The sequence below is a fragment of the Danio rerio genome, chromosome 6 (assembly GCF_052040795.2).
Source record: "Danio rerio strain M-AB ecotype USA chromosome 6, GRCz13ab, whole genome shotgun sequence".
In the NCBI taxonomy this organism is placed as follows: Eukaryota; Metazoa; Chordata; class Actinopteri; order Cypriniformes; family Danionidae; genus Danio; species Danio rerio.
The window spans coordinates 1,046,546-1,069,858 of NC_141026.1; the positions used below are offsets into that span (position 1 = coordinate 1,046,546).

Genomic DNA, 23,313 nt, shown 5'->3' on the forward strand with positions numbered 1-23,313 from the left:
ACACACACATACACTGTGGGCGCTTTGCTGAAGTGGATATACATTCACTGGCCACTTTATTAGGTACACCTTACCAGTACCGGGCTGGACCCCCTTTTGCCTTCAGATCTGCCTTAATCCTTCATGGCAGAGATTCAACAAGCTACTGGAAATATTCCTCAGAGATTTTGCTCCATATTGTCATGATAGCATCACACAGTTGCTGCAGATTTGTCGGCTGCACATCCATGATGCCAATCTCCCGTTCCACCACATCCCAAAGGATTGAGCTCTGGTGACTGTGGAGGCCATTTGAGTGCAGTCAACTCATCGTCATGTTCAAGAAACCAGTCTGAGATTTGTCGGCTGCTCATCCATGACACAAATTGGATTGGATTGATATCTGGTGACTGTGGAGGCCATTTGATTACAGTGAGCACACACACAGATACACACATATACACTTAGACAGACACACATGTCCACACACATATACACACAAAGACACACACACACATAGATACACATAGACAGGCATGCACACACACTCACACACATATACACACACAGAAACAGACACCTATAGACACACACACACTTCCCTTCAGAGCAAAGACAGAGAAGCAGGCCACGATAAACACAAACTCAAACACACACACACACACAGATACAAGCACACACTTACATAATACAAACACACACTCTGACCTTCAGTGTGAAGGCTTAGAGAAGCAGGCCGTGATTCATGCACACACTCAAACACACACTGCACACTCACTCTCTCTCTCTCTCTCTCTTACACACTGCAGAGGCTTAGAGAAGCAGGCAATGGTACACACACACACACACACACACACACACACTCTTTCTCACATACACACACACAAAGCTTTTTTTAATGACACAACTGAGCAAATGACAGTTAATGACAGCTGTCTAAAGCGGGCATAAACATCTCATTCATATTCATAACATGCAATAATGTCATGATTATAAAGGTGCCAGGACACACCCGTTCATATGGCTCAGAGCATCAGAAACTAAACTCTCTGCTCTGATGAGACTCAAACTGAACTGTTTGGAGTGAACGCCAGGCGTTACGTTTGGAGAACAGCAGGCAGCGCTCATCACCAGGCTAACAGCATCCCTACAGTGAAACATGGTGGTGTTGGCATCATGCTGTGGGGATGTGTTTCAGCAGCAGGAACTGGAAGACTAGTCAGGATAGAGGGAAAGATGAATGCAGCGATGTACAGAGACATCCTGAATGAAGACCTGCACAAGAGTGCTCTCCACCTCAGACTGGGGCGACGCTTCATCTTCCAGCAGGACAATGACCCAAAGCACACCGCCAACATATCAATGGAGCGGCACAACAACAACTCGGGGAATGTCCTTGAGAGGCCCAGCCAGAGCCCAGACCTAAATCCTATTGAACATCTCTAGAGAGATCTGAAAATGGCTGGGCACCGTTGCTTCCTATCCAACCTGATAGAGCTTGAGAGGTCCTGCAAAGAGGCCCAAAGACAAGTGTGCAGAGCTTGTGGCATCATATTCAGAAAGACTTGAGGTTGTGATCGCTGCCAAAGGTGCATCAACAGAGTACTGAGCAGAGGCTGTAAACACTGATGTACATGAGATTTTACAGCTTTTTATCTTTAATAAATTTGCAACAATTTCTAAAACTCTTTTTTCACATTGTATTATGGGGGATTGTGTGTAGAATGTTGAGGAAATCAATCAGTTTAACCCATTTTGGAATAAGACTGCAACATAAACACATGTGGACAAAGTGAAGCGCTATCAATACTTTCCAGATGCACTGCATAGTCATATTGAATTCAATTCAATTCAGCTTTATTTGTATGGCGCTTTTACAATGTAGATTGTGTCAAAGCAGCTTCACATAAGTGGTCATAGTAACTGGATCAGGGTGGTTCAGTTTTCAGTGTTTAAGGTCAGTTCAGTTTAGCTCAGTTCAGTGTGGTTTGATGTCATCATTGAGAGTCCAAACACTGAAGAGCAAACTCATCGATGAGTAGCTTTTCAGATCCTGAACCATACAAGCCAGTGTGCATACAGAGGGAATACAGTTTTGCACTCACTGGCCACTTTATTAGGTACACCTGTCCACTGGCTCGTTAATGCAAATGTCTAATCAGCCAATCACATGGCAGCAGCTCAATGCATTTCGGCATGTAGACATGGTCAAGAGGATCTGCTGCAGCTCAAAGCGAGCATCAGAATGGGGAAGAAAGGGGATTTAAGAGACTTTGAACGTGGCATGGTTGTTGGTGTCAGGCGGGTTGGTCTGTGTGTGTGTGTGTGTGTGTGTGTGTGTGTGTGTGTGTGTGTGGAGTGAACGCGGCTCCTCCATTAATTAACCTCCCCTCTGCTGGTTGAGGAAGTGAATCTGTTATCATATATTCACACGGCTCTACACCAATTAATAGCAGAGAGAAAAGCAGGCAGTTTAGCGTCATCCCAGCGGTCGCCCTGTCTGCCCGCGCTGGAGATCCATTATTCCAGAAAACACTCTAATGTGTGTGTGTGTGTGTGTGTGTGATGAGAAGAACGGGGATCGGCCCAATCTGAGGGGCGGGTGGAGGGAGGGAGGGGGGATAAAAGCCTCGGAAATGAAAATAAATAATCTTGGCTAATACCACACCTTAGGAGAGCAGACAGCCAATCAGAGAGCTCTGGAGACACCTTCACTGTCCTCACACACACACTGACACTCACACACTCTGACCTTCAGTGCAAAGACTTAGAGAAACACACACTCACCTATAGACACACACACGCTCATATCTACACATGCACCTAGACACACACACAGACACACACTCAAACAGGCAGACACACAAACTCTCCAAGACACACACACACACTTCCATCAACAACACCTATAGACACACACACTCACCTATAGATGCACAAACTCACCAATAGACAGTCACACACAAACACTCCTATCGACAAACCACACACACACACGCACACACACACCTATTGACACGCACACACACCTATAGACACACAAACTCAGCAATACACACATTTATCAACAAACACCTATAGATACACACACACACACCTATAAACCCACAAACTCAGTAATACATACACACACTCTCTTATCAACACCTATAGACACACACACACACACACACACACCTATAGACAAACAGACTTAGCAACACACACACACACACACACACACTCTTATCAACACCTATAGACACACACATTCACCTTTAGACACACAAACACAGCAATACACACACACACACACACACACACATTTTTACAGTATCAACAAACACCTATAGACACACAAACTCAGCAACACACACATGTACACATACTCTTATCAACAAACACATATAGACACACACCACACACACACACACACAATCACACACATATAGACACACAAACTTACTAATAGACACACAAACACTCCTATTGACAAACACCTATAGACACACACACACACACACACACACACTCTTATCGACAAACACTTAGACACTCACACACACGCACACACACACACACTTATAGAAATACAAACTCACCAATAGACACACACACACACCAATAGACACACACACACACACTCACCTAGACACACAAACTTACCAATGCACACACACACTCACCTATAGACACACAAGCTCACCAATACACACACACACACTTACCTAAAGACACGCAAACTCACCAATAGACACACACACACACTGACCATCCGTGCAAAGGCTTAAAGAAGCAGGTTGCAGTACACACACACACACACACACACACACACTCACACACACTCACCTATCAACACGCACAATGACCTATAGACACACAAACTCACCTATAGACACATACTCCTATCAACACACTCACCTACAGACACACACACAGACACACACTCACCTATAGATACAATAACTTAACATTAGACACACACACACACACAAAGGGAGAGACATATATACACACAGGCACACACACACACACACATACACACTGAACCCCCCCCCCCCCCCCCCCACACACACACACAGACATGTGAGTCACAGATAGACATATTCACAGACAGACACACACACACACACACACACACTCACACTGAAACACTCCCCTCATCCACCCACTCACACTCACACACACGCACGCACACACACTTGTCCCCCCCGACTCTTTCTTGTGCAGCCTTAAGAGGCCTGATTCCCTGCTAATGACCTAGTTCTTTTAATGAGCAGTATTAACCCCCGGCTACAGTCGCCCAGGTCTTAATTGTCAAGCGAGGCTGAAACAGGAGCAGGTATGGAGCATTAGCTCACGTCATCCCAGGCAGGCATAAATAAATGTGTGCTGAAGCTAAAAGAAATGGCTTCTCCGTCTCCATGTCCCGCCGTTTGTCACCGGACGCCACCGCATGAACCCGCTGACGAATAATGCAGTGATTATGAGCTGCACGAGCGCGCACACCTACGAACTCATTACAGCGCATCTAAACACCTCTCTGCCGTCGTGTAGTGGGAATAAAACATGTAATTTTCTGCACTGCAAAGACTGAAATATATTACGCTTTTATCTTGCTTCTAGTGCAAATATTAACAAGTTCTTAATTTGAAAAGCATTTTTGCTTTCATAAAGACTGTGAAATACGTCCCGGGAGGTACATATTTGTGCAGTTTTTGTTTTCGCGAATCCGCGAGAGGCCGCTGTGTGCGCTTTTTTGTATCTCGAATGTCTCTCGCGAGTGCCGTTCGCGCCCGCGCTGTTCTCGGGTCAACCCACCAGAGGCCGCTGTTTGACTGACTGAATGATTGACTGCACGACCAGCCAATCGGCTGACCCATCCTCCTCCTTCCCTGAACTCAACCAGTTTTACCGATTGACCCGTCCGCCCACTCACTTCCCTAAACCCGAGCAACAATTTATAAAAGCCGTCTAGAAACAGAAAAGCCCTCATCTGTTTTTTTTTAACCACGTTTTCGGATTTCACCACGCTTTCCCCCGGTTATGAACTCGTTCGCTTTATTTTTTGGATTCTGTTTTTGTCTTACCTGATTTCTGGAACTGCTCTTCCCCAGACTCGAACCTGCTCGCCATGGTCAACTACTCCTCTCTGCATCTGAGCTGACACGATGAGCTGACCGGACAAACTGGTATCGGCGGGAAAGCCCTCCACACGGAGGTAAGCAGAAAGTTGGTAAGTGCGAAAAGGAACAGCGTCATACTGCCCTGTAGTGTTTGCTTAAATAAAATGAAACGCAGCCATAAATACCTACTGGGACGGATTTCGCGGTCTCCAGAAAAGTCCACGGGACTACATTTTCAGAATGAGCTTGAGTTGCATAAAGAATAATATATTGTGTTTTCAGAAATTATTTATTTTACATTTACATTTAGTCATTTAGCAGACACTTTAATCCAAAGCGACTTACAAATGAGGACAAGGAAGCAATTTACACAACTATAACAGCAACAATGAATAAGTGCTATAGACAAGTTTCAGGCGTGTAAAGTGTAAGAAGCAAAACATTAGTAGTTTTTATTTTATTTTTGTAGAACAGTTAGCGGTGGAACCAGAGAGGCAATTGCAGATTAGGAAGTGTAGTGGAGACTAAATAGTTGAGTTTTTAGTGGTTTCTTGAAGACAGCGAGTGACTCTGCTGTTCTGATGCAGTTAGGGAGTTCATTCCACCAACTGGGCAGATTGACCGCGACAGTTCGAGAAAGTGTTTTCTTCCCTCTTTAAGATGAACCACGAGGCGACGTTCATTCACAGAACGCAAGTTTCTGGAGGGCACATACATCTGCAGAAGTGAGAGCAGATAAGAAGGAGCAAAGCCAGAAGTCACTTTGTAAGCAAACATCAGAGCTTTGAATTTGATGCGAGCAGCAACTGGCAGCCAGTGCAAACGGATGAGCAGCGGAGTGACATGTGCTCTTTTAGCTTCATTAAAGACCACTCGTGCTGCTGCGTTCTGAAGCAGTTGAAGAGGTTTGATAGAGTTAGCTGGAAGCCCGGCTAGTAGAGAGTTGCAATAGTCCAGTCTGGAGAGAACAAGAGCTTGAGCAAGGAGTTGAGCTGCATGTTCAGATAAGAAGGGTCGGACCTTTCTGATGTTACAGAGTGCGAATCTGCAAGATCGAGATGTGGTCAGAGAAGTTTAGTTGGTCATCAATCGTTACTCCAAGGCTTTTCACCGTTTTGGATGCAGTAATGGTTGCCCCATCCATCTGGATTGAAAAGTTATGATTAGAGTGGGGTTGGCAGAAACTTTAAGTATTTTCGTTTTCGAGAGGTTAAGCTGGAGATGATGATCTCTCATCCAGTGTGAAATGTCTGACAGGCATCAAATATAAGTGAGTTTTCACTTAAAACATGTAAAATAATCTGCCATTGAGGTGAGTCAAACAATATTGTTTTGATTTTATTTCACTTACAGATTATTTTACATGTTTTAAGTACGCTCCAAAATACGTACATACCCCTGTATACATATCTGGAGAGCGCCAAATACGTCCCAGGAGCTAGTTTTTTTTGCAGTTTTTGTGTTTGTGATTTCTGCTGTGTACGCTTGTTCAGATCTCAAATTTCTCTTTTTCCACTTTCACTGTCGAGTGACTGTCTGACCCATCGTCCTTTTACTCTAAACTCTAACCGACAGTGTTTTACAAAGCAATCCAGAAACAGGAACTACCCAGGCTCATCCTGAAAACCAGTGCTTAATTAGTGAATTGTGAGGTCCCAGAACAGAGCAGGGTAACGGATCCAGCATGTTGAGGATGTAGAGGTGCCGTGCACAAAAGTGAAGAGCTGGGGCAGGGGGGGGGAGGGGTGTGTTGGTGTATGAGAAGGCGAATGGGGGGTTGCAGCTGAAAGTAAAGAGCGGGGGGATTTGTCAAGGACAAAAGCGAAGCAGGTTGGGGAGTCGTGGAAGAAAGTGAAAGTGAACAGCGGACAGGGGAAGAGGGATGGATCAGATTTCAGAGGTGCCGGATCTGGATCTTTAGGTGCAGAAAATTTTGCAGATCTTTCCGGCAAAATTAAGCCCTGCTTAAAAAATACTTCTACAGTGGAAGTCAGAATTATTACCCCGCCTTTGATATTTTCTTTTTTAAATATTTCCAAAATTATGTTTAACAGATTCAGGAAATTTTCACAGTATGTCTGATAATATGTTTTTCCTCTGGAGAAAGTCTTATTTGTTTTATTTTGGCTAGAGTAAAAGAAGTTTTTAATAAATTAAAAAAAAAACGTTGTTTTTTGATAGTCTACAGAACAAATCATCGTTATAGAGTAACTTGCCTTATTTCCCTAAACTGCCTAATTAACCTAAATAACCTAGTTACAGTTTTTCCCAATTGTTTACACACATTTTCTGAAAGCATGTCTCATATTATCAGAACTCTACACACAAATAATTTTTTAGAGTTTACCTTTGCAGAAGAATTGAAGAGTTTTGCCTAATGTGTGTGTGTTTTGTGATTTGTGTGTAGAGTTCTGACAATATGAGACCTGCTTTCAGAAAATGTGTGTAAACAATTGGAAAAAAAACTGTAAAAAACATGGGTGGGCAGTAAACAAGCTGTGAACCAGATGAGCTCTGATTTCTAAATTGCAGTTCTGTGAGACAGGTGTTTACTCATGATGAGCAAAGTAGGACAAATGACTTTACAGTTTTGAATGACAGTGTGTTCCTCATAAAAAACTAAATATAAAAATAATTCTCTGCAAAATGCAGAGAATTGTGTGTCGTGTTTTGAAATAAGTGTGTTTTAAACCTGCAATTTGAGTGTAAAGCAGGAATTGTGCTTGTAGTTTAGCAGAATGTTGTAGTCATTGTGTGTAAACAATTGGAAAAACTGTAACACAATGTTTTTCTTGTCTATAAAATGCTTCCTGGTTTAGATATTTGCACAAGAAACAGGACAAAAACTCCAAAGATGAAGCTTTTTTTTTTTTTTTTTTTTGCAATAAGCTTTATGTCAAGAGGTGTTTTTCCAACTTCAGCCTTTATTTACAGTGTATAAATGAATTTAATAAGCAGATTTGGACACCTAATTAAAGGTTCACTACAGGAAACGCTCAGTTCAATATCACTTAAACTCCATCAACTGCATGTGCTGCACAATCTTGATTGCTACAGAAAATCCTTTTAACACATACCTCGGGTTTGTAAAGACAAATAAAAATAGCATTTGCAGATACAAAGGTGTCTTCAAGTCAGAGGTTTTGATGTGAGCCGCCTTGTATTTTGGCACAAACTGTTAATTATTTGTGTCTAAATTGCGCAACTCATTTTCCACGGTGAACTTCTGCTCGTGTGTTATTGGTGTATGGAGAAAGGTGAGAGTATTAGATGTAACACTAAACAGGCTAAATTAGTAAGTGATTATCTGTGCATTTGTTTGATGCTGCGTTGCGTTCAAGGTATTAACTTAGTCAAGATTGGAATCCATGGATTTAGTGGTACATCAATGCAGATTGAATCTATTTTGATTTACATTTAATTCAATTGCACAGCAATACATGCAATACAATAATTGAGAATAACTTGTTTAAATGGGTTAAATGTAAGAATTGCAATGCATTCATTGCTTTCTTATTGACTTATTGTATGAACAGCTCATTGCAAACATTAAAAAAAGTACTTAACTTTCTTTAGAAAACAAAAAAATAGATTTACGTTTATGACAGATGCTTAAAATCTTCGGGGTAATGGAAAATGGGGTCATTGTATACTGTAAGTGAAGTTTAATTTTAAACTAATTTCGAGAGGAGCAGGTGCTCATGATTGACCCAGCTGGTCCACATTAGCTAATCATGATCCTCCAATCAAAGGATTGTAAGTCACTATATATCTTCATTTCCTCTCTACAACTATCTTCATCTGGAAGAACCCCCCTCCTCCATTTCTTCCACCTTTATCCTGAATGGGCGGCACGGTGGCCCAGTGACTAGCACTGTTGCCTCACAGCAAGAATACCAATGGAGTTGGGTCTGTGCTAGGCCATCTGGTATTTCTGTGCGGAGTTTGCATGTTCTCCTCGTGTCCGCAAGGGTTTCCCCCGGTTTCCTCCCACCATTCAAATATGCTCTATATTATAGATAAAATAAACCTAAATCTTTTCTCCACTGTCTTACTCTCTGAAAGTTCACCTTGGCCTCAGCAGCGGGGAGGTTTGAGATTTCCCCTCACCCTGTGAAAGGAGGGAGCCCTGGGCTCGTGGATCCCTTGAGCTCAGGGCTCTCTCCCGGGACAGCATGCCAAACTCGCTATGTATAAATCATGAGCTAAGCGTGAACTCTTGAATAACAATGTGTCATTCATTCAACCTGTAGAAGAAGGCTCAGATATAATGTAGAATAATAGTAATAATAATATTTTCTTACATTTTTATAGCTCTTTTCTGGACACTCAAAGCGCTTTACACATTTTTAGGGGAATCTCTTCTGCAAATTTGGCCAGGAAGCCAGGGTTAAACCCCTAGGACATCCTGGGATTTTTAACAACCACAGAGAGTCGGGACCTCGGTTTAATGTCTCATTCAAAAGGCCGGTGTTCACTGAGCAGTATAGAGTCCCATTCACTATACTGGGGCATTAGGACCCACACAGAGAATCCAATAAGCCGAGAATCCAATAAGCTCAACATATTATTCATTCATTCATTTTCTTGTCGGCTTAGTCCCTTGATTAATCTGGGGTCGCCACAGCAGAATGAACTGCCAACTTATCCAGCAAGTTTTTACACAGCGGATGCCCTTTTAGCCGCAACCTATCTCTGGGAAACATCCACACACAATCTCATACATTACAGACTATTTAGCCTACCCAATTCACCTGTACTACATGGAGGAAACCGGAGCACCCGGAGGAAACCCACTCGAACACAAGGAGAACATGCAAACTCCACACAGTAATGCCAACTGAGCAGAGGCTCAAACCAGCGACCCAGCGACCTTCTTGCTGTGTGCCTCTTGTTACAGTTATGAAAGTTTGACAATAAGAAAATGTTCATGGGCTAATGTCATCACCACATTGAAATGATCTATACATTTAAAAACCTTCAGTATACGTGTGATCATCACACTGCTTCTCTACAAACAAGGACAAAAATCACCAAGACATCTTCTCAGAAAAATAATTACATAAATGCAATAAATACAGAAATTAAATTTTGCATGATATTGGCATCAAATTCAAAACATACTCGGGATATATGTTGCTTTTGCCCTATTACCTGTATATTTACCTGTATGTATTTCTCCAGGACTAATTTCATATCTTTGTTTATGAAGTAGTACAATGTTTAGTGCAGTGCAAATCTTTTACATTACTGAATTATCTATAACTTTTTTTTTTTCATTTTGAGCATTTAAAATTCTAGATGATGGATAACAAAGCCCAAAGTGTCATTCTTCCGAAGATACATGAACTGAAAAGGTAAAACAGGTTGCGGAATAGTTGCCCGTTGAAAAAAATAAATGCAATTTGAATAAACAGGAGAAGTTTAGAGAAGTCTAAAAATATGTATGTGCATAGTAAAAGGTGCATTTATTATTATTATTATTATTATTATTATTATTATTTTTATTATTATTATTATTATTTATTACTTATCATTATTATTATTATTATTATTATTATTTTAATTATTATTATTGATTATTATTATTATCATTATTATTATCATTATTATTGTTATTATTTATTATTATTATTATTATTATTATTATTATTATTATTTATTATTATTATTGTTATTATCATTATTATTATTATCATTATTATTATTATTATTATTATTATTGTTATTATCATTACTATTATTATTATTATTATTTATTTATTATTATTATTATTATTATTATTATTTATTATTATTATTATCATCATGATTATTATTATTATTATTATTATTTATTATTATTATTATTATCATTAATTATTATTATTATTGTTATTATTATTATTATTATTAAATATTATTATTATTATTATTATTATTATTATTATTATTATTATTATTATTATTATTATTGTTATTGTCATTATTATTATTATTATTTATTATTATTGTTGTTATTATTATTATTATTATTATTATTATTTATTATTATTGTTGTTATTATTATTTATTATTATTATCATTATTTATTATTATTATTATTACTATTATTATTTATTATTATTATGATTTGCAATAACTCGTTTAAACATAAATACATTATCTTTTCAGTTTCTAAAGATGTCAGGTGACCACACTCATATTTCTAGCTGTTTAATACAATAATATTTTTTAGATGCACCAAATACTATTGTCTATATTCATTTTTCAAAGTGTGTGTACTCATTTCTGCTGAGCACTGTATATAATATAGCGCTCTGTGTGTGTGTTTTGGGAGTATATTGTATATGTGAGTGTGTGAGGGACAGCGTGTGCCCTGTCTTCTGCTCTGCTGCTGTCAGACTGAAGCGTTTCTCGTCTCTCTGCTTTTTCAGGTCATGTTTGATCTAAATCTCCATCAGTCAAACACTTGCTCTCCCTGCTCCTGTTCCTCAAGATCAGCTCACCTCTCCTCCATCCTGTCCATCACTTTACCCTTGTAAAACTGCCTAAGTACATCCAAGAAACTGATCTGGACTGTGTGAGAGTTGGTGCATTTAAATAACATTGGTTCTACAGGAGCAAGGCCTGCATGATATATGGTTTCAGCATCGATACTGCACAGTGCGAATCTGCAATGCAAATCTTCAGGATTTGGATCAAATCAATTATTTGTTTAGCGTATTTTACAATAGCTATTGTTTCAAAGCAGTATTATTGCACTACAATTAGAATAAGTTAAAGCTACAATCAGATATAAGTTATTATATACAGTTGCAGGCAGATTTATTAGCCCCCCTGAATTATTAGACCACTTGTTTATTTTTTCACCAATTTCTGTTTAATGGAGAGCAGATTTCCTTAGCACATTTCTAATCATAATAGTTTTAACAACTCATCTCTAATAACTGATTTATTTTATCTTTGCCTTGATGACAGTAAATAATATTAGACTAGATATTCTTCAAGACACTTCTATACAGCTTAAAGTGACATTTAAAGGCTTTACTAGGGTAATTAGGTTTACTAGGCAGGTTAGGGTAATTAGGCAAGTCATTGTATAACGATGGTCTGTTCTGTAGGTTATCTAGAAAAAATACAGCTTAAAGCTGCTAATAATTTTGTCCCTAAAATGATGTTTAAAAAATTAAAAACTGCTTTTATTCAAGCCGAAATAAAACAAATAAGACTTTCTCCAGAAGAATAAATATTATCAGACATACAGTGAACATTTCCTGAATCTGTGCAACATCATTCGGGAAATATTTTTAAAAAAAGAAAACAATTCGATGGGGGCGAATAATCCTGACTTCAACTGTATATGCACAAATATAATAATGTAAAGCTTCCTATAGAAATTATTAATTTAAATGAGAGATTTGCAGCGGTGTACTTATATATGATGATCACTTTAACATTATATGGCAGATTATTTCCTTGTTTTTAGTAAAAACTTATTTAATTTTGATGCATTATTTCTTAAAACCAGACGATATTGTTTTCCTGTCTATGAAATGCTCCTTGATTTAAGAATATTTAGATATTTGGACTAGAAACAAGACAAAAACTCTACGTAAGATAAGCATTTTTAGCAATGCATGTGCTCATCTCATCATCATCATCATCAGTGTGTGTGTGTGTGTGTGTGTGTGTGTGTGTTAGATTGTCATCCGCTACAAACGCTGCATCACAATGGCATTGATGTCCTTCATGAAGCCTTTTCTCTCTCTCTCTCTTCAATCCTCTGTCTTGTCTTTTGGCCCCGGGGTCTCGCCGACACTCCGCCATTCCTGTTTATTCTGTGTAATCTCGCTCTCATCTCCGTGTGGCTTTGACAGATGGTTACGGGCACACAATAGCATTAAGACTTTGATTTTTTTTTTTCCTGCCGCGTGCGACACAACAAACAGCCATCAGAGCAGCCATGTGTGCCGTGTCGCTTTAAAGAAACGTGCGTTTCGTGGCCCCTCCTGTGTAAGGTAAACTGCATTAACCTTGCTTGCTGTTATTAAAATGATCGATTTGCCAGGTTTACCTTTTCTTCTAGCGTGTCGCGGTTAATATCCGGGCGTCTGGTGTCATTTTTAAAGCGGGCGTCGGGGTGTCAGATGCACGCTCAGAAATGATGCATAGAGGTAAATAAGGAGGGTGAAATTAGCCCTCCTGTCAGCGCGCTACCTTTCACCCCCGGGCCGGAGGAAATTGACTGCACGCTAGATTTTCAAAATTAGCCCTTAATGTTGGCCTGACAAACGGAGGCTTCATAATGCTTTTCCGTGTCATCCACAAAGAATCCATCATCACCTTTCTCCCAGTCGCGCGGCGCTCCGTAATTCGGTAATAAGGTGAGAGAGGTACAATGCCGGATCATTTATATGCAGGGATCGCGCAGGTATTTTCCCATAAGGGATTTGCATTATGACATCGGCTGCCTTTTTTATCGGCCGACGAACACGGCGCGGATGTGGCGAGGTGCTAAATGTGTCTGCTACTACATAAAAAATCCCAACCCTTGAAAAATTGTTTGCTGATCCAGATGATAACCCCTAATGGCACTCGCATAAATAAATCAAGATTTAATATTCTAATGTGGCCCTCATTTGAATATTCCCTCTTTATGGATACCTGGGACGGCCATATATTTCTGCGCGGCTTACGTGGTTATTCTGAGGTTAAATATTTTATAATGTAATTTTTTTTGGGGGGGGGGAAATAAAAGGATGATATTTTATGTCAGTTTGTGTGATGGAAATGGATTTTCTTGTTAGGAGGGAGCTCCACGTTCATTAACAAAGCCACCCACCTATGAGTCTCTGAGTGTTTCTCTCATAAAATGAGGAGCGTAATGCTTTCAGTCTCAGACATAAACACATAAGTGAACAGTGAAACGGATGATATAAAGACTTCAGGTAGAATAGAGTGGGTGTGTGCCTCAATCAATCAATCAATCAATCAATCAATAAGCCTTAAACTTCTGATATTTAAACTATTCACTTATTTCTGCCCAAGAATGTAAGAATGAATTCTGTAATGAAAGAATTATTTTAAATCTGCTAATTAAGTTTTCCTTATATATATATATATATATATATATATATATATATATATATATATATATATATATATATATATATATATATATATATATATATATATTATTATTATTATTATTATTATTATTATTATTATTATTATTATCATTGAGTTTATTAAATAATTTTGTACTTTTCTATTTTTGTCAAAAATAAATTCTGACCTAAATATTTAGAGCCATAAACAAAAGCACTGCTGCTGACCAAAGAAACTAGAAACACAACTACTCTACATATTGGCAGAAAACTGGCTAATTTATACAAATCTGTGTGATTTAATTTGTATGAAAAACTATGATTTTTAAAATCTTTAATCGTCATTTGGTAGTTGAGCAAATCATACTAAAATAAAAGGTAATACTTTATTGTGATGGTCCATTTGAGTATTAGTAGACTGCCTGCTTATCTGTTGATACAGACATTCAACAGACATTAACTGACTATAAAAAAACTTTGCAAGTACATGTCAACTTACACTAACCCCAACGATAACCCCTACCTAACAGTCTACTTATAATTTAATGAGAATAAGTTGGCATGTAGATGCAATGTAACTTAAATTCAACAAACAGACCATCAAAATAAAGTGTAATCAAATAAAGTTAAGAAATAAAAAAATGGTTATGAATTGCTGTGAGATTGCACTGGAGAAACACAAAGCAAAGAAGAAAAAAAGGTAAGAAATCAAAAAGAGTAATGAATTGTAATCATATAATATGCACTGTAAAAAAAAATCTGGGGTGCTGGAAATAAATTGTGAAATAATAGCAATTAAATTACAGAAATTTACTGTAAAATAACGGACATTAAATTACAGAAATTTCCTAAAATTTAAAATTTCTGGTAAAGTTTTGTAATTCAGCCTGTTATTTTACAGTAAATTTCTTTTATTTAATGGCCGTTATTTTACGGTTTATTTCCGGCACCCTAGCTGCTGGAAATAAACCCTAAAGCTCAAAGCGAAGCAAATTGTATGGAATCAAAAAAGTTACGAGATGTTATGCGATTACTCTGAAAAAAACACAAAGCAACTCAAGAACTTAATTGCAAATAAAATTGTGCGAAATACAAAAAGTTCCAAAATGTTTTGTTGTAATTGTGTTGGAGAAACACAAAGCAATTCAATAACCTCAAAGCGAAGCTACATTTTATTGAATTGTATGAATTGAAAAAAAATCGAACTGCTGTATTATTGCGTTAGAAAAACACAAAGCAAGTCAAGAACCTCAAAGCAAACAAAACTGTACGAAATTAGAAAAGTTACAAATTGCTGACAGATTACATTGAAGAAACACAAAGCAACTCAAGAACCTTAAAGTAAACAAAGTTGTACGATATTAAAAAAAGTTACGTATTGCCATGAGATTGTGTTGGAGAAACATGAAGCAACTGAACAACCTCAAAGCAAACAGAATTGTATGAAATCCAGAGTAAAAAAAATTGTATGGTGTATTTGAGAAACACAAAGCAACTCAAGAACTGCAAAGTACACGAAATTGTACGAAATAAAGAAAGTTAGGAATTGCTGTGAGATTGCGTTAGGGAAACACAGAACAATTAACCTTAAAGTAAATGAAATTGTATGGAATTGCATGAATAAAAAAAAAAAAAAAGAATTTCTGTGTTATTGCATTGGAGAAACACAAAGCAACTGGAAAACCTCAAGGCGAAGCAAATTATATGTAACTGAAAAAGTTACGAATTGTTGTGAGTTGTGTTGGGGAAACACAAAGCAATTCAAGAACCTCAAAGCAAAGCAAATTGTATGGAATCAAAAAAGTTATGAATTCCTCTGTTATTGCATTGACGTAATTACAATCGTAAATTTACGAAATCAAAAAACGCACAAATTATAGTGAGTTTGTCCTTGAGGAACCCAAAGCAACTCAAGAACCAGAAAGTAAACGAGATTGTATGAAATAAAAAATTTAAAATAGGAATTGCTGTGGGATTGCATTATAAAAAACACCAAGCAGCTCAAGAACCTCAAAACCTACGAAATTGTACAACTTTAAAAAGTTCTGAATTGCTGTGAGATTGCGTTGGAGAAACACAAAGCACGAACCTCAAACTGTGAAAAAAAGGTTCTTGATTTCTGCTGAACCCTAGAATAATCAAAGCACCTTTATTTTCGAGAGTGAAGGAAAAGCTCTGCACTCAATAAATCTCAAAAACCACACACACACACACACACAATCACACACACTTATCCCATAAGATGATGGTCTGCGAGCCGTTTATGTGTCATTAGTGTCAGAGTTTGAGGAGAAACTCGCTGTGATTCAAAGCTGCTCAGTGCTGACCGTAAACACACAGACCTGAGCCATCATCACAATCCTGACCAAACAATCCCAGCTCAGCACTCATACACACTTCACACACACGTGTTATATATAAATTAACAACGTTCTATAAATGACCGCTGTATGATGTTAACCCTCGGGTCTGAGTGATTCACAGTGTTTCAGCTGTTCAGTCTTTCACATATAACTCATATCACTTGCATTTATAATCCAAACTATAAAATAAAACAAGGAATAATTTTACAAGTTTTTTAAACTGAAAATCTTTTCACATATTTAATTTAACAGCAAAGACTGTTAAATTTATTTTTTATAAATCTGTGTAAATACAACTGGAAAACAGTGAAAATGCAAAGAATGGTGGGAAAACCAGTATCAAACACCTGAGTTTATTTTATTTCATTTTAAAACTTCGATATTCAATAAAACAACTACAAATTTGCATGAAAACTACAAGCGTGCATGAAAATAAATAGGATGCGTGAAAAGAAAGTTCAATAATCTTCAGCAATGAATAATATGAGTTTGCATTTCAGTTTTTTTATTAACCTACTTAATAAAAATAATCAGATTTCACAACTTACTTGTAATCCATAATTCATTACTTTACTACTGACATGAAAAAGTTCTCTGATTACTCGTGCTACTTGTAATCCAGCATCTTGCTACTTGAAAATGAGTAATCTGATTACATAACTCACGATAATTGTAATCCTTAATCCATTACTATTTCCTTGACAAAAGTAATCTGATTGCTTAACTCAAGTTACTTGTTATCCAGTACTTTACAATTTAGTTGAAAAAGTAATCTGATTACTTAATTTGTGTCACCTGTAATCCATTACTTTACTACGTACTTGAAAAAGTAATCTGATTACATAACTCATGATAATTGCAATCCAGTACTTTACTATGTGCGTGAAATAAGTAATTTGATTACATAACTCATGATACTTGCAATCTGGTACTTTAATACATACTTGAAAAGTTAATCTGGTTACATAAGTCATGATACTTGTAATCTGGTACTTTACTACGTACTTAAAAAGTAATCTGATTACATAATTCATGCTACTTGTAATCCATTACTTTACTATTTACTTGAAAAAAATAATCAGATTACTTAATTAGTGTCACATGTAATCCATTACTTTACTACGTACTTTAAAAAGTAATCTGATTACATAACTCATGATACTTGAAATCCGGTACTTTACTATGTACTTGAAAAAGTAATCTGATTACATAACTCATGATACTTGTAATCCAGTACTTTACTATGTACTTGAAAAAGTAATCTGATTACACAACTCATGATACTTTCAATCCGGTACTTTACTATGTACTTGAAAAAGTAATCTGATTACATAGCTCATGATACTTGAAATCAGGTACTTTACTATGTACTTGAAAAAGTAATCTGATTACACAACTCATGATACTTGAAATCAGGTACTTTACTATGTACTTGAAAAAGTGATCTGATTACATAACTCATGATACTTGAAATCAGGTACTTTACTATGTATTTGAAAAAGTAATCTGATTACATAACTCATGATACTTGTTATCCGGTACTTTACTATGTTCTTGAAAAAGTAATCTGATTACATAACTCATGATACTTGTAATCCAGTACTTTACTATGTACTTAAAAAAGTAATCTGATTACATAGCTCATGATACTTGCAATCTGGTACTTTACTATGTTCTTGAAAAAGTAATCTGATTACATAACTTATGATACTTGTAATCCAGTACTTTACTATGTACTTAAAAAAGTAATCTGATTACATAGCTCATGATACTTGCAATCCGGTACTTTACTATGTTCTTGAAAAAGTAATCTGATTACATAACTCATGATGATACTTGAAATCTGGTACTTTACTATTTACTTGAAAAAGTAATCTGATTACTTTATTTGTGTCACCTGTAATCCACTCCTTTTTCCTAAAAAAAAGTAATCCAGTATTTTACTATTTAGTTGAAAAAAGTAATCTGATTACTTAACTCATGTTACTTGTATTCATTACTTTACCACTCACAGTACTTGAAAAGTTAATCTGATTACACATCTCGCAATACTTATAATCCAATACTTTAGTTGAAAAAAAAAAAGTAATCTAATTACATAACTCACAATAATTATAATCTATCACCCCAACACCCCTCACAAATCTGAGTCTTGAGACTCTCTGAAGACAGAAAGTCACTCAGGTTGGTATAGCGCCAGTGAATAATGACAGAACCTGAACTTCTGGACGGATAAAGGCCGCAAGACTGATGTTTTATTGCGGAAAGCCGAAAGCACGCGGAGTTGATGTGGATGTGGAGCAGATCAGTGTTTGTGTTTGATGAAATATGATTTGTGTCCCTCAGAGGCTGTTATCGCGGAGCATAGGTGGTCTGTCAGATTTATTGATACCCCTCGCTGCGGGACTTTGTCTTCTTGCTGAATGTCAGGCGTGTAATAACACAAAAGCAGAAAAAAACAAGTGTTTCTGCTGACAAAGCATTTATTCTGTCCACATGAGCTGACGTGGAGAGGACGGTTAGATATAGACGTGAGGGGAGAAAAAAAAAATCTCCGTCTTTTATTCCACTGTGTGAAAGCATGAGCGCCTCGGGCTTCACGGCTGTAATTCCACCTTCTTCTGAATTCGGCTTAAATAAACTCATTACAATAAGTCATGGTCAATAATTATGAAAGAGCGGCCACGGCAGACGAGGTAATAACATGCAGCTGAACGTAATGCAAAGGTAAAACTAATTGCGTCTGATAAGGTTGCGGTTAAACTGCAGTTTGGGATGGAGAGACTCAGGGCATGAGATTCACATTAAAACAATTACCAGCGTTAAAACACGTGAAATTCAGCGCACAAAACTGCTGCTGCTCAAAGCGTTATCCAGATCTAGTCTTCACAGGCCTGCAGTTCAGGTTTGAGACTGAGATTCTTTCGTTTTATTTGAAGGTAAATATACTGTGAAACATCATGTACAATTATTAGTACACAGAAAACATCAACAAACAACTGCTTCACAATTCAGAAGGAGGTTATAAGTGGCTGAACGATGGCAAAAAATCAATGTTAATAATAAGAAATAACTTACATTTTCTCATCTGACCTGAACTTGTGAATATTTTAATACATGCAGACAACATTATATTTTAATTATATGTACTTATAATTTTATATAATTTAATTATATGATTAAAACATAACAAAAACACCTTATAATAAAATCTTTGGAAGAGTTTTCATTAAGAGGTATCTTTAATTACCATTTATTCATTCATTAATTTTCTTTTCGGCTTAGTCCCTTTATTAATCTGGGTTCGCCACAGTGGAATGAACCACCAACTTATATCCTTCCAGCTGCAACCCATCACTGGGGAACACACATATACTGCGTACACTTTTACCCAATTCACCTGTACCGCATGTCTTTGGACTTGTGGGGGAAACCGGAGCTCCTAGAGGAATCCCATGCAAATGCAGGGAGAACATGCAAACTCCACACAGAAATGCCAACTGACCTAGCTGAGGCTCGGACCAGCGACCTTCTTGGTGTGAGGTGACAGCACTACCTACTGCGGAAGAAAGTAGTTCCTCTCACAAAAGGGTTTTTAGACTTGCCGTGATTTTCTTATTTATATACACAATTGTGCCGTCAAACTGTTGTATAAACGCAATATCACACTCTCAGCAGTGCCATATGACTGTATATCAGCACTGGTGGGACGCTAAGGCTACTCAGGTGATATTGCTCATTTACTGCACTGTTTATCCTGCTGTATATGTATTTACATGTATATCTTTACTGTAAAATATACAGTAATTATTGCAAAGCAACTTTAAAATACAGCAACATACTGCATAACTGCCCCGCAGAAAAATACAGTTTATATTGCAGTTAAATACTGTGTCATTTACAAAAATTGACAGTGATGCAAAATAATCTGCCAATGGGATAAGTAACTAATCTCAGAAGGAAAAATAAGATTATTTTGCTCGCCCCATTGGCAGATTATTTAGCTTGTTTTAAGGAAAACACTTGATTTTGGCTTATTATTTTTTAAAACAATACAATAGTTTTTGCTCGTCTATAAAAAGCTTCTTGATTTAAGAGTTTGTAGATATTTGGACTAGAAACAAGACAAAAACCCTCAGTAATATTTTTATTTGCAGTGCAGAATATTGAAAGTCATTCCCACCAAATGAAGGCACGAGTTTTTAAGTCCGTTTTAATGAGGTTTCTGTTTTTGCATTTTAATTTTGGAGTGAACTATCCCTTACGGTGTGTACAGCAGTTTGCAGTTAGTGTCTAGGCTGAAGCACATTTTTCCAAAGTGCCTGAGTTGGCTTTTGCTGATGAACCTGGCGTTTAATTAGCAGAACCGGTTTCTAATGCGCGTCTCCTTGAGTCTCTGACCTTATTTGTTTGCGCGGAGGTAATTTCATTACGGCGTGCGATTCCCTGAGCTGCCGGTGTTAACGTGAGCCGCTGGCAGGAGACGCCGCTGGATTTGGCACCGGACGGCTGGATGGAGAATACCGCTCTTTCATGTTGACAAATTCCATTAGTGAGCAAAAGGTTGAGCTTATGGAGCGTTTTATTTATGATAATAGCTGAGCATAAAGTGGTGAAATATCCATCACCTGCCACCTACAGACACTAGGCATGAGTCGATAACCAGCCACCGCGGTTTGGAAAAGTCAAGGTTTTAAAACTGCAAAAATGTCTGTCATACAGTTTATGCTTCATTATGTAAGTTTTTATGTGTGTTTTTTTTTTTTGTACATGAGTATTTTAATTAGATTTTTTAGAGAAACTATAAAGCTGGCGGTCAATATTGAGCTTATGGAGTGTTTTATTTATGATAATAGCGGAGCAAGAAGTGCAGAATTATCCATCACCTGCCATCAGAAACTACATTCATTCATTCATTCATTTTCTTGTCGGCGTAGTCCCTTTATTAATCTGGGGTCGCCACAGCGGAATGAACCACCAACTTATCCAGCAAGTTTTTTTATGCAGTGGATGCCCTTCCAGCCGCAACCCATCTCTGGGAAACATCCACACACACATTCACACACACACTCATACACTACGGACAATTTAGTCTACCCAATTCACCTGTACCACATGTGTTTGGACTGTGGGGGAAACCGGAGCACCCGGAGGAAACAGGGAGAACATGCAAACTCCCATCACATCAGAGTTTGAGGATGTGAAATTCTGTCGAACAGAGCTGCAAAAAGGGGCGGGATTAAACAGGTCAGGTTGGATCTTCTATTGGTCTCTTGCAATCACGTGATGCAATTGCGCAGGTCACCAAGCTCTAACTTTTTCAATGCAGTGAACTGCAAAACTTGTTGCACGAGCGTGCGTTTCCCATCTGCCGCATTCGCAGTTGTATGAATGGAAGTTTATGGGGCCAAAAGTGGTGTGACCACAGCTTGACACTAGCTAAAAATATTGAGCTAAACTTTGTGTAACTTTTAAAAACTGCTCTGTAAAATAATTATTGCTGCTTTTTTTTGTTGTTGTTGTTCAATCAAATCAACTTTTCTAGTCATCTCAACTTACATCAATAACACAAACTAAACATAATAAGTTAAACTTTGTATAACTTAAAATAATGTAGTTGAAACCTGATTAGCTTATTAAAATAGGCTCATTTAAAAAAAAAAAAATTGTTGTCTTGACTTTTTTGACATTTTTTTTACAGTGTAGACATGGGGTGATAACTGGTGTCAAGGTTTACCATAAGTCAAGGTTTTAAAACCACTCAATTTTTTCTGCAGTATATTTTTAATTTATTCATTCATTTTCTTTCGGCTTAGTCTCTTTAGCCCTCTGGGGTCGAAGATCGTGTATACGCGTTTTGACCTGTGGTGTCGTCAAACTGCTGAAATGAACTTAAATTACACTTTCAGTTTTGATGGTACAGATAAGATCAATACATCAATCGAATCAGTTATGTGTCTACTTTCTGTTGTGTACACTCACGACAACAACAAACCTGTGTGCTTTTGCAAAATAAGGAAAACAAACAGTGTAGGCATTCTCTGTCCGTGAACTGCTTTTAGAAGCGCGTCAGTGAAATGCGCTGAAACTCTGCGAAAACTAAACACACAGATGAGACGTGTATTTCTAGACAGCTTGAAGTGTCTACTTTTAAGTGCAGATATGCATGTTGAAAACAAACATTGCTTGATAAAGTAATCAGTATGAAATCAACGCTATGTCTAGTTTCTCAGTCTAATCTCATTAGTTTTAATGCGACCACGCCCACCAGGCATTGTTATCACAAGCGTATGAAGACGCGTGCAGAATGTGGTCAGAAAAACACGTCACTAAAATGAAAGGAGACTCAGCAAATATTCAACAAAGAGGATGATTTAGTAGACCTTAATAGGTCTACTTTTGCATTAACCAACTCAAGTTGAAAACAAATAATCTCTTATTATGTAATCCTTATAAAAGTAAGGACTACGGATTCTCCTATATCGCCTAATTACAGCTAACGTGATCCCGCCTCTCAGTAAGCACGCTTCATATGTGAAATTTACAGATGTGAAAACAACAGTGGTAAAGGACCAGTGGCAAAGAGAGCTAATGTAGGTAAGAAGTGCTCCGAGTTTGGTCAGTAATGCAAGTAATGTTGGTCAGTGTCATGCCGACAAACTATTAGATGAAGATATCGCCTTCGACTTCACAAAAATGTATAAAAACGCTACAAAAGTGTACCAAGATGAGATAATCCTGCATCTGTCAGTCTCCGCTGATGGCAAAAAGAAGGCC

General features: G+C 37.5%; 1 long non-coding RNA gene across 7 annotated transcripts in view; it reads left to right on the forward strand.

The window, feature by feature from the left end:
• Nucleotides 1-23,313, forward strand: part of LOC141386151 (uncharacterized) — a 304,261-nt gene that overhangs the window by 225,561 nt on the left and 55,387 nt on the right. For 2 of the 7 annotated variants that reach the window (XR_015492954.1, XR_015492956.1), the window contains exon 5: nucleotides 5,076-5,194. This is a non-coding gene — a long non-coding RNA (uncharacterized LOC141386151). Of the gene's footprint in view, nucleotides 1-5,075; nucleotides 5,195-11,500; nucleotides 13,841-23,313 lie in introns of those variants that run through there. The other 5 variants (XR_015492957.1, XR_015492958.1, XR_015492955.1 and 2 more) reach the window with 4 other exon arrangements.